This window comes from Equus caballus, chromosome 8 (genome assembly GCF_041296265.1).
Source record: "Equus caballus isolate H_3958 breed thoroughbred chromosome 8, TB-T2T, whole genome shotgun sequence".
Classification (NCBI taxonomy): Eukaryota; Metazoa; Chordata; class Mammalia; order Perissodactyla; family Equidae; genus Equus; species Equus caballus.
Window position 1 is genome coordinate 12675859 of NC_091691.1, and position 12489 is coordinate 12688347.

General features: G+C 54.1%; 1 long non-coding RNA gene across 1 annotated transcript; it reads left to right on the forward strand.

Moving 5' to 3' along the window:
- Positions 1–7824: 7824 nt before the first annotated feature.
- Positions 7825–9250, forward strand: LOC138915179 (uncharacterized). Its single transcript, XR_011420764.1, has 3 exons — positions 7825–7905; positions 8889–8982; positions 9115–9250. It is a non-coding gene; the product is annotated as an uncharacterized lncRNA (long non-coding RNA).
- Positions 9251–12489: the final 3239 nt, after the last annotated feature.

Below are 12489 nucleotides of genomic sequence, written 5' to 3' on the forward strand. Positions count from 1 at the left end.
CCTGACTGTTGGTCTGTGTCACCCGCTCTCCCACCCCAGGCGTGCCCTCTACTGTGCGGGTGCTGGCTCGGCCCTGGCCCTCAGGCTCCTGCGCGCATGGCCCTGCCGGCCCTCTGCTGCCCCCTATGGCCCTGCGGGGAAAGCTGCCCGTCCGGGCCTGGCTGACCCCCTCTCTGTGCAGTGGCTCAAGTGGACTCAACGGCCAGGTTCTTGGTGGGGCTCAAGGTCATTCCCCAGGCACTGGCCTGTGCTGAGGTGACTGACTCCAGCCCCAGGTGAGATGTCTGCCCTGCCGCAGGCCACATGCCCTGCCCATGGCCTGACCCCACTCCGGTTGTCAGCGCCCACCTAGAAGCAGAGTAGAAATACACAGTATCCCCTCCAGACAGCAGGGCAGCCAGGGCTCCATGGGGCCCAAGAAGTCTTGGTTTACAATCCAGACCTGTGACTGCCTTTGGGCAGACTCACGCGCCGTAACTGCTCTTATCACACTTGTCACACACAGACACAGGCTTAGTTCTGGATTGTGTGGTGGCACAGCAGGATGACTCACGGTAGCTTTAAGAACACTTTCTCAGACTCACACACTCACACAGAGGCACACAGGCCTTTGTGCTCCCGCAGGTGGCACCCGAGGCCCCAGTTGGGTGCGGGTGGAAAAGAGGTCCCTCGATCACTGGAGGTCACACCCATGGATGATGGAGGGTGAGCGTGTACCCTGCCTGTGTGCGCTGGTGTGCCCGAAGTACACGATGGACACACAGATCCTGTGCTCAGACGTCTACACCAGGGACACCGTGGGTGTGCCGTGTGTCTCCTGGGTGCTCATCGCTCTCTCTCCCCAGCAGTCTGGCCTCCACTCTGCCTTCAGGGGTGCTTCATATAGTTCTTCCTGGCACCTCCCGGGATGTGACTCTGGGCCCCGTGGCCATCATGTCCCTCCTGGTCTCCTTCTACACCTTCCGTGACCCCCCCTGTGCTGTGCTGCTGGCCTTCCTGTGGGGCTGCATGCAGTTGGCCATGGGGCTCCTGGGCTTGGGTGAGACTCTTTTCCTGCTGAGGTGGGGGCTGCGTTTCTGCTCTTCCTGGGGCCCCGAGGCACCTGCCTCCTGCGGCTGCCCCTGCCCTCAGCACTTCCTTCTTTATATTCCGAGGGCTGTCCCTGTGTGTGTGTGGGGGGGTGGGGGATGGTGCCCTCAGCCCTAAGCCCTACTCCGTTCTGCTTAAAGGCCAGGACACTTGGAGAAGTGCCCAGGCCCTCAGACCCTGGACTCCCTTTCCTGCTCTCCAAACCAGCCCACACAGGGCATGTCACACCCTCAGCCCTTAACCCCAATCCCACCCACACCCCCTCTCCCAGCCCATGTCCACCCCTGTCCTCTGGGACCGGGCAGAGCTGTGACCAACTTGGTATTTCCTCTTGGCTGGCCAGGGTTCCTGCTGAAACCCTGCCCCACCATCTCCGGCCCCGTCAGTCATTAAAGGTCTCACCTCTGCTGCTACCGTCACCATCGGCCTTGGGCAGATCAAGGTAGGCTCACCACTTGGCACCAGGGCAACCTGCTGGGTAGAGGACCAAGGCTGGGTCCTGGTATGTGTGGGTTAGTCCTGCGATTCCAGAGCGCGAAGCACACGGTGCTCACATGGGTCTCCATGAATAAAATGACCCCTTTGGGGAGATGTTGGGGGAGGGTCCGATTCTGCCACAGGTCATTTGGGGCACTAGTAGTGAAAGCCCCGACTCCTGGTTGAGTTTTCCCCCAGTGCTTCTGCTGCCTCTACACAACACAGCCTGCAGCCTCCACAGATCCTGAGCGTCCTGCCAAAATTTCCACAAGCAAATGAATCCCCATGCTCATTCAGCTGGGTGATTTCATTTTTAGATATTTTTCCAATTTCTGTTGAATATATTTCAAATGCCATGCTTCTTTATGTTTCTATTTAAACCTCTATAATAAGTGCAAGATCAGTGATCATCACTTATCCAAGGATGTCACCGATTGTCCTTTCCCTGGGTTTGAAGTTCCTGGAGAGCAGGAGCTGTTGTGGCCCCGACCATGGCCACCCAGCGCTGTTGTTGGTATAAAGTAGGTCGGGTGGGTGTGCAGAATGGACGCAAGCTGCTTTCTACTAAAGAAGTTGTGGGGCTCTGGTGGCAGACTCAGGGCCACCCCCTGCGTCATGACTTGCTGTCCCCACCGGGCCTCTCCAAGGCCTGGTTCCCACGGCCAAGCTCTGCTCCAGGCTGGCCCGTGACGGTCTTCCTTGATGGCGGGCAGGGGGCAGATCAAGGACAGGAGGAGACGTGTGTGTGAGAATCAAGTTCTGACACGTCTTCCCTCTCTCTCTGTGCTGGGACTGGGGCCACACTCTCCCTGTGCTTATTTCTCACCACACCCCCGGGAGGCAGCTTTACCATCGTCTCCATTTAGAGAGGAGGAAACCCCTTAGAAAGGTGGGGTGAGTGCGATTTCTATATTATGTGCACACACACGTCAGGGGAAGCTTGGCAAATGCGGTTTCACGGGATGGTCTGTCCTCTATTCTGGAACAACATCCTTCCTTTTTAGGGTCAAGACTGTTCCTTGATAGAATCATAATGCGGGTAGAGGCAGCTTCTTTATGCATTCGTACTTGGTGACCCTACACCCCCAAAGTCATTGAACCTTGACTAGGTCAGGACAGCCATCTGAGAGCCCCTAGGCTGGGGTGGGTGGGGGTCCTCCTGACCTGCCAGGACAGAAGGGGAGGCGGAGGTTGGAGGTGTCTCCAGGCTAAGCAGCCGAGACTTCTGTGGCACCAGCACCTCAGGCCCCTTGGCCCTGGTGGGCGGCGTGAGCCCAGGGCAGTGTATTGTGGTCGGTGATGGTTGTGTGAACTGAAGGGGACAAAGATTGGCATCAAGAACAGGGGCACAGCTTTGTGACAAATCGGAATGTCTCTGTATTTGTGTTTGATCGCTCGTGGAAGGTACTTTAAAGCCTGTTGGATTTTAATAGACACGCCGTGCAACATCACAGCAAAGTACTGAATTCTCATGATCCTTCGTCACTCTGCCCGCTGGTCGTGCTGACCCACATTTATGTCTGTTATCTTGTACAGAGTTTGGGATTAGATTCAGGGTCAACAAAGAGCTTTTTAAGAACACTCTTGGATTCTTTTCAGTTGTATCCTGAAGGCATCTGTCACTTCTGGAATCCACTCCAACCACGAGGAGGAGAGTCCCTCCAATGCCTATGATATGGACTCTTCAGGAGTTTTTAGTTTTAAAAGTGGGAATCTGGAAGCCTCAGTTCTTCATGACTCCAAAATATTTATTTCTTAATATTTTAGTTTTTCACAAACTGATGCTTTTGAGAGAGATGTTGTTATTGGGCTGTTTGACTTCTGAGGCCATCTCTGGGGGTGGGGCAGTAATAAGTGGGGGTCCACTTTCACATTCAGGTGCAGATCCGTGTGACCCAAACTCTTTCACTTCTTTCCATTTGATGACTTCCCCGTGTTCCCCTCCCCCTCGGGCTGATGATTCTTTCCTGACACTTGTGAATATGTGTTTTTAAACCTTAGATGCCTTAAAAAAAATTAAAACATGGAAATCCTCGTGAATATTTCAGGATTTCCTGGTACCTTGAACGTTAACTAATAGAATTCCTCTGGGTTTCGTTGCCCTAGTTCGGGTCCTTTCAAGTGAGTGAACAAGATTCCATGCTCCCTTCTGGGGGTTACTGTCTATGTTGACGATGCACAGCGCAGTCTTTTAATCGTCGTAACAGCTTTAGTGAGATATGGCTCACGCACAATACAAGTCACATTGTGTGGCCATCTGCTTTCATTTCTTTTGGTGTGTACCTGGGAGTGGAATTTTGGGTCCTATGGTGACTCTCTGTTTCACTATTTGAATACCCGGAAGCATTTTTTCCAAAGTGCCTGCACCATTTTACACTCCTGCCAGCAGTGTGTGGGGGTTCCAGTTTCTTCATATCCTCACCAACACTTACCATCTGTCTTTTTGCTTCTAGCCATGCTATGGGTGTGAAATGATATCTCACTGTGGTTTTGAGTGGTATTTCTCTGGTGGCTAATGATGCTGGGCATCTTTTCATGCTTAATGGTCATTTGTATATCTTCTTTGGAGAAATGTCTGTTCAGCTCATTGGTCATTTTTAAATTGGACTATTTGGCTTTTTATAACTGAGTTGCCACAGTCCTTTATAGATTCTAGACATGTTTCTTATCAGATATACGAGTTGCAAGTTTTTATCTATACTGTGGATTGTCTTTTCACATTTTTTTTTAAAGATTTTATTTTTCCTTTTTCTCCCCGAAGCCCCCCAGTGCATAGTTGTGTATTTTTAGTTGTGGGTCCTTGTAGTTGTGGCATGTGGGGCGCCGCCTCAGCATGGCTTGATGAGCGGTGCTGTGTCTGCGCCCAGGATTCAAACAGGCGAAACTCTGGGCCGCTGAAGCGGAGCGTGCGAGCTTAACCACTCGGCCACGGGGCCAGCCCCTCTTTTCACATTCTTAATGGTGTCTTTTGAATCCCAAAAGTTCTGCATTTTGATGATGGCTAATTTACGCACAATAGAGTTTTACAAGTTGGAAATGATTTAGACATTAAATCATATTCTCATCCATATCTTGGTTATATAAGTTAAAAGCCAACTGTGAAAGGGTCAGGGAAAGATTCACATCAGTTCATTTCAAGATTTGCTAGAGATCCAACAGAACTCATCAGGGAAGATACCAAATATCAAGTATTTCTTTATTATCCGTTTAGTGTTCACGGCATCAGTATTTATATAGTTCCTCTCTCATTTCTGATACTAGTAATTTGTGTTTCTCTCTCTTTTTCTGATTATCCTGGCTACAGGTTTCTCCATTTTTAAAATCTTTTTTTAAGAACTAGTTTTAGGGGACCAACCCGGTGGCACAGCGGTTAAGTTCACACGTTCCGCTTCTCGGCGGCCTGGGTTTCGCCGGTTCGGATCCCAGGTGCGGACATGGCACCGCTTGGCAAAAGCCATGCTGTGTGGTAGGTGTCCCACACATAAAGTACAGGAAGATGGGCATGGATGTTAGCTCAGGGCCAGTTAGCCTGACTTCTTGTTCCGTCTACTTCTAACCGAGCTGTAGCTTTATAATTAAAGTGAGCTTCTCGTTGACAGCATGTAGTTTGTTCTTATTTTTTTAATGTAGGCTGATGAAATCCGTCTCTTACTGGCTGTATTTAGACCACTCCTATTTAAACTGATTATTGATATAGTTGGATTAATATCTACCATATTTGTAACGATTTCTACAAATTGCTTTTGATCTTTTTTTTGTCTTGCACTTTTCAAATTATTTTTGTCTTCTCTGGTTTTGTTTTTTTTTTGTTTTTTAGCCCTGAGCTAACATCTGCTGCCAATCTTCCTCTTTTCGCTGAGAAGACTGGCCATGAGCCAGTGCCCATCTTCCTGGCCTTTAAGCAGAACGGAGTAGGGCTTAGGGCTGAGGGCACCATCCCCCACCCCCCCCCACACACACAGGGACAGCCCTCGGAATATAAAGAAGGAAGTGCTGAGGGCAGGGGCAGCCGCAGGAGGCAGGTGCCTCGGGGCCCCAGGAAGAGCAGAAACGCAGCCCCCACCTCAGCAGGAAAAGAGTCTCACCCAAGCCCAGGAGCCCCATGGCCAACTGCATGCAGCCCCACAGGAAGGCCAGCAGCACAGCACAGGGGGGGTCACGGAAGGTGTAGAAGGAGACCAGGAGGGACATGATGGCCACGGGGCCCAGAGTCACATCCCGGGAGGTGCCAGGAAGAACTATATGAAGCACCCCTGAAGGCAGAGTGGAGGCCAGACTGCTGGGGAGAGAGAGCGATGAGCACCCAGGAGACACACGGCACACCCACGGTGTCCCTGGTGTAGACGTCTGAGCACAGGATCTGTGTGTCCATCGTGTACTTCGGGCACACCAGCGCACACAGGCAGGGTACACGCTCACCCTCCATCATCCATGGGTGTGACCTCCAGTGATCGAGGGACCTCTTTTCCACCCGCACCCAACTGGGGCCTCGGGTGCCACCTGCGGGAGCACAAAGGCCTGTGTGCCTCTGTGTGAGTGTGTGAGTCTGAGAAAGTGTTCTTAAAGCTACCGTGAGTCATCCTGCTGTGCCACCACACAATCCAGAACTAAGCCTGTGTCTGTGTGTGACAAGTGTGATAAGAGCAGTTACGGCGCGTGAGTCTGCCCAAAGGCAGTCACAGGTCTGGATTGTAAACCAAGACTTCTTGGGCCCCATGGAGCCCTGGCTGCCCTGCTGTCTGGAGGGGATACTGTGTATTTCTACTCTGCTTCTAGGTGGGCGCTGACAACCGGAGTGGGGTCAGGCCATGGGCAGGGCATGTGGCCTGCGGCAGGGCAGACATCTCACCTGGGGCTGGAGTCAGTCACCTCAGCACAGGCCAGTGCCTGGGGAATGACCTTGAGCCCCACCAAGAACCTGGCCGTTGAGTCCACTTGAGCCACTGCACAGAGAGGGGGTCAGCCAGGCCCGGACGGGCAGCTTTCCCCGCAGGGCCATAGGGGGCAGCAGAGGGCCGGCAGGGCCATGCGCGCAGGAGCCTGAGGGCCAGGGCCGAGCCAGCACCCGCACAGTAGAGGGCACGCCTGGGGTGGGAGAGCGGGTGACACAGACCAACAGTCAGGGTCCAGGCCTCGGGAACCCAGCAATAGTGCGGGGGTCCAGGAGCATCAGGAGAGGCACAGCCTGTCTCCCCTCCAGGGGGTCTGAGTCAGATGGTTAAATCCGACCCCCCCCCCCCCCACCTTGCTGGTCTGAGAGGGGAAGCCAACAACCTGTGCAGGGGGGGCCGCAACCAAAGGTGGATGTCCCCCCCACGGCTCAGTGCTCTCCCTGAATCCCACCTGCCCAAACCCTCGGCGCCTTCTCTCCCTCCATCCACGCTGGCCTGGAAGCATAGGATAAACGATTTCTCCATGAGAAGCCTAAACGCTAATTAGACTTCAGGTCTTTCCTCCCCGGAGAATTTGTTTGCTTTTTTTTTTCCTCCCCAGGGAATTTAACGGGAGCAGTGCACAGAGAAGCTGGGTGCAGGGGGCACCCTCGTCTGGCTGGCGGGGCACGGGTGGGGGACTGGAGACCCTGAGGGCGGGAAGCCTTTCCAAGCGCGCGGCATGGGGGCTCCACCCACTAAGGGGGTCTGCAGCGCTAGAGGTGGGGTCTCCCATCCTGAGGCTGCATCTTACCCAACCCAGACCTGTGGCATTCGCATCCCTGAAAATATCGCAGGGGTTCTAGTTGGTTCTGGAGAACTTTAGAGCCTCCTCGATTGATTCAGGGTGGCAGCATCCTCTAGGATCCTGGCGCCCCCTGCTGCAGAGCCGGCCCCAGACCACCCCTCATCACGGGCCCCGCGAGCCTCTCAGGGCAGAAACGACCCCACCCCCGAAGCCGCTTGCCTGGAACTCTGGGGTCTAAGCGTGGCGACTCCACGCCAGCTAACGGTCCGAGGCCTGCCGGCCCCAGCAAGGCCGAGGGCGGCGGGGACCCCGGTGGGGACGCCGTGGGTGGCGAATGGGGGTCCCCGATGGAGACGCCCGCACCCTCGGACCCCGCATCGCCCCTCGCGTCCGCCGCCCCCGGCCCGTCCCCGGCAGCTCGCCCACCCCGGCCCCGGGCCCGCCGCGGACTCACCTGACGCCGAAGCTCGGGGTCTCCGGTTCTCGCCGCCGCAGCCGGCTCGGCAGGAACCACAGAGGAGGGGGAGCGAGGGGTGGGGCCGGGCGGAGGGGCGGGGCCTGCGCGCACGCGTCCTCGGGGCGGGGCGGGGCGGGCTCCGCAGCGGGGCCGGCGCTCTGTCCCGCGCACCTGGCGCTCCCGGAACGTGCTGCGCGTCGTCGGTGAGTGCGACCCACCGAAGCCCCGCCGCCTCGGGCACCGCTTTCCACGGCCGCTTGTTGTCCCCCCAGAAGCAGCCACTCGCCCTCCCTCCAGCGGTCGGTGCCGACCCCAGCGTGCCCTGCAGCCCCCGGCCGTTCCCTCCTCGTCTCCCCTCCCTTCTGCCCCCAGACTCTTCATGGTCCGCTCCTGGGAGAGGGAGGCAGGGGTGGCGTCGCTCACCGCGAGGTCTGCGGGGGTCGGCCCAGCATTCGGCACCCCACTCCTGCACTCGGCTCTGACCCTGCACCCCGACCCGTGCCAAGAGCAGCCTGGGCTAACTCTGCGGGCCCCCAGCTCGGGAGGATGGGCGCCTTTCCAGAGCTCAGGGATCCACAGATCCCAGAGAGGACGCCAGAAGGGGGCTGGTGCCCAAGTCCCCAGAGACCAGCCAGCGTGCCCTGGGGCTCTCATCTCCTCCTCACGGTTTTCTCAGACCGCAGAGCACTGTGGCTCAGCTCCCCTTCTCCTGGCTGAAGGGCTCAGCCCCCCACATCCACCTGCCCTCTCCCCCAACCCCATCCCCTCCCAGGAACCCCAGGTGCCTCCAGCGCCCTGCTGGTCAGGAGACTTCCAGGTTGGTGACCCAGGCCCGGCTGTCACAAGGCAACCCGATTCTCTCCTCTTTGGAGGTCTGGCCCTCTGCCGGGTGCTCTCTTTCTGATGAACTTTGTGGTCTTGGATCAGGCCCTTCAGCTAATTGTACCATCTCTAAGGTGATATGGGGTGTCATGAAGCTTCCTGACTTACGAGGTGTTATCTCAGGGGACTTTATTCCACCCAGAAGATAGGAATCACAGCCTCCTGCCGTCCTGCATAATTAAAACACATCTTTCTTTTCAATAGACTGACTCATTGTTTGTTTGTTTTTCTTCTCATACACTTGGTGACCCCCCCCCCCCCACTGCTTCCTCATGGCTGTCTCTCTCCTTGTCTCCCGCCACAGTCGTCTCCAGGGCCCATGTGGCCAAGGAAGCAGTTATCCACATGCCACACAGCAGGGCTGACTCTTCACTTAGGAGCTGCCTCTGTGCTGCCAGGTTTGGATGGAACCTCTTGAGTGATCTGATCTCTTTAAATCATTCTCTCACTCCAGATCAACCCCATGGATGTGGAGAAAACTGGGTCATTGATAAGTGCCTAATGCATCTCTTCCTCGTGTCTCCCCATAGTAGAGGCAGTAACCGTGGTCTTCAAGAAAATATTCTCCCCCTGAGCGCTGAGAACATCCAGCACCAAGAGGAGAGGAGACGCCAAAGCGGGACTGAAAGAACTAAAGGCTCAGATGGAGGAATCTCTTCTGGGCCCTCCAAGTAGGACCCCTTCCCTGGAGGGGGGGAGATTCTGCCAAAGAGCACCAGGGACAGAGGCCTTGCACTACAACTGCTGAGCCCTTCGCCCTTGTTTGGTTGGCTGTATAGGTCTTTGCTTTCAGGTACAATACCCTGCAAATGCACACAAAGCACACAGTTCACATGATGACTTTCGTGGGGCCTATGTACTTTTGCCTTCCTGGGCGCTCTCACCCATAAAATATTAAAAAGTATTTTTTACCACTGTGTTGGCATAATGGAAATGAATTATTATTATTATGTGTTAAAGTATTTTCTTTGACCAGAAGAGAATTCTTTTTCTTCTGATTTTAAAATAACTTAAAACATCTTCCTATGCCTACTGTGTGGCTCCCTATGGCGCGCTGTGTGCCATCATGAGATGGAGGAGGAAGGGGAGGGGAATGGAGAGGCAGGATATGGGAGGAGGGGCAGATGAGGAGGAGAAGGAGGAAGAGGTGGAGGACGGGGAGCTGAATACCAAGGTGGCTCTAGTCCCTGGCCCCAGAATGGCAGCCCCTCTCTCTGGAATTCCCCTTTATCCGAGTCTGCAAACACAAATTCTGGTCTCTCATCCTCCAGCCTCCTTTCTTTCCACAGGAACAGCCTCTCATTCCTCCTCCAATGCCCTGGTTCTGGAGATCCTTTCTTTTTCCACTGGCTATCCCCAAGCCTGGGCCCAGATCCTTCACCCACAACAGGACTGTAGCCTCCCAACTCTCCGCCCCACCCCCACCCCAGGCCTTCACTTGCCAAACCCTGGTCTTGTGAGAGGGTCTGGAGAGTCCAAAGTATAAAAAGCTCCCAAGAGAAAAGTATGTGCAGGCCAGGTCTCCTCATGGAGCCATGGGGTCCCCCTGCTGAATAGGTTCTAGCCCTCCCAGGTCATTCTAGTTGGATACGTGGAGATGTCAAACTTGAATGGAGCGGGGAGGATGAACATAGAAAACACACTGATTAGTACTCGAACATCTAAGCTTGCATGTATATGTCCAGTGATCACATGGATTCAGTTTGTTCTGTTCATATGAATTTTACAATCTGCAGCTTTGCGTTATAATTTGTTTTTTAACCTCAGAAAGTCTTGGACAGGCGTAATACAGGACCCCAGAATTCCACTCCTTGTGTGATCCACTGAGTTCAGGACACCTGCACAATAAGAACCATAGCCTCATTGTGTGAAAGAGCCACAAACTGGAAACAACCCAAATGTCCATCGTCAATAGAATGGAGAACTAAATCGGGGTATTATAGTTCGTTAGCCCTGGCAACGGAGGAATCACTCATGAGTCCTGAATCCATAATTTTTAGTGTAGAAGAGAATATATACTGTATGATTACAGGTTAAACTCAGACCTGTGCGGAGTGCATAACAAATGAAACTATGAAGTAAACGAGGAATGGAACACCATGAACATAAGACTGTGGTTACTGCTAAGGGCAGGGAATAAAATGTCATTAGGAAGGGGCACGTGTGAAGCTTCTGGAAGTCTCATAAATTGTAGGTATTGATCTAGGTGGGCGTTATTTTAATTTACAGCCATTCATTAAGGTGTACGTTTATGTTTTCTGCAGCCTTCTGCATATTGCGTTATCCAGTTGAAGAAAATATATCATTCTGTCAATGCAGATCATACCAGGAAGCACAAACTGTGCTAAGTGAGTTGGGGTATCTCCATCTGCACAGCACTAGGAGGTGTGGGACACTATTCCATCCACGTGACCCACAGGGGAAGCCCAGGAGGTGGGCCCTGGTCCCAACCAGACAAGTGGTGGCAGCAGGACTGGAGGAGACCCTGTGTGACAAACATGGTGCTGGCAACCATAGCTCTGATCTATTGTCCCTGGACCAACAGCGGGTATCTCTGAGGAGCTTGGAATCCATTGCATTCTAGAGCCATGGACTGAGATGCCAAGCTTTATTGGGGGATGGGGGGGGGGGGACTCAGAATTGTCCTAATTCTTGGGACCTTCTAAGAAGGAAGTGTGTTTGATAACCATGGCAGAGAAGAGGATTCCCAGTTACCCCAGGCATTTTGTGGGTTCATAGGCAAGAGCTCCTCAAGGGCTGGGTGGCCAGAGCATTCCAAGGATGTCAGAGGCCTGTAGACAGGAAATGCCCAAAGGCAGAGGTGTGGGGACAGTGGCCTCCAACAGAGGTCAACAACCTGGAGAGAACAGACAGCCAGAGAAGCAGCAGAACCCACAGAAGGTGGCCTGAGGTTCCCAGCATCAGCTTTCTCATGTGTCCCCAAAAGCTCACACCCAATGTAAACACGTGGCAAAACACACACACACTCACTCACAGAGCAACGACAAAACAAAAGGCATTCGCCAGCAGCAACGGGAGCCAAGCAACGGACAGTAAAGACCCTGGACCTGGCCAGTGTTGTTCCTCCCCTGAGTCTGTGGCAGGCCTCATGAAGGGAGCAGGAGAGAACTCAGTGCCCACAGCACTAGATCAGCAGAAGAGCTAGAGTGGCCAATTTGGAAGGAAAGAAAGATTAGGAGAACGGCTCGGGATTAAGACAGCTCTCAGGAAATCCCAAACAGGACACAGCCCATGCACCAGGACTCGGGGTCACATATGACACAGTCAGACCTTCAAAGTTGGAAGAATGATGGGGATGACAAACGATGAAGTACGATTCAGCAACCTTACCCTGAGGAAGCACCTCCATTTGGGGGCTATCTGTGGCACAGCGCATGAAACATCGTTCCCTGCTGCCCTGGCATAGCCTTATAGCCTTACACAGTCCACTCCCAGTCTCTAGGACCCCCTCCCCCAGTCCCTGGGGTCCTCTGCAAAGAAGTTGCTCTCAAATTCAGGCAACCATCCTGGACTCCATCCCTGTGGCTCAGGAAGTCATAGAGTCTGTGACCAACGGGAGTCTGAACAGCAGCCCCTGGACCTGTCTCATCTGCATAAGACCCGCCCCCTGGCCTGGAGTCATTCACTGCTACTTCCTTCTGACCCACGCACCGCCTCCTGCCCGCACTTTTCCCCTCCCACTCCACCCTGCCGGCCAATGGCAGGACAGCAAACTGAGCAGGAAGTGACGTCATCACCCTCCCGGTTTAGGCCGCGGGGTGCTAGGCCTCATGCCTGGGGATGGCGCTTCATCCGGAGACCACCTTAGAACAAGAGCGCTTGAGGACTAAAACTACCATAGAAGGAACAAGAGCAACAGCAAAAGATTTTGAGGCTCAGGCCAA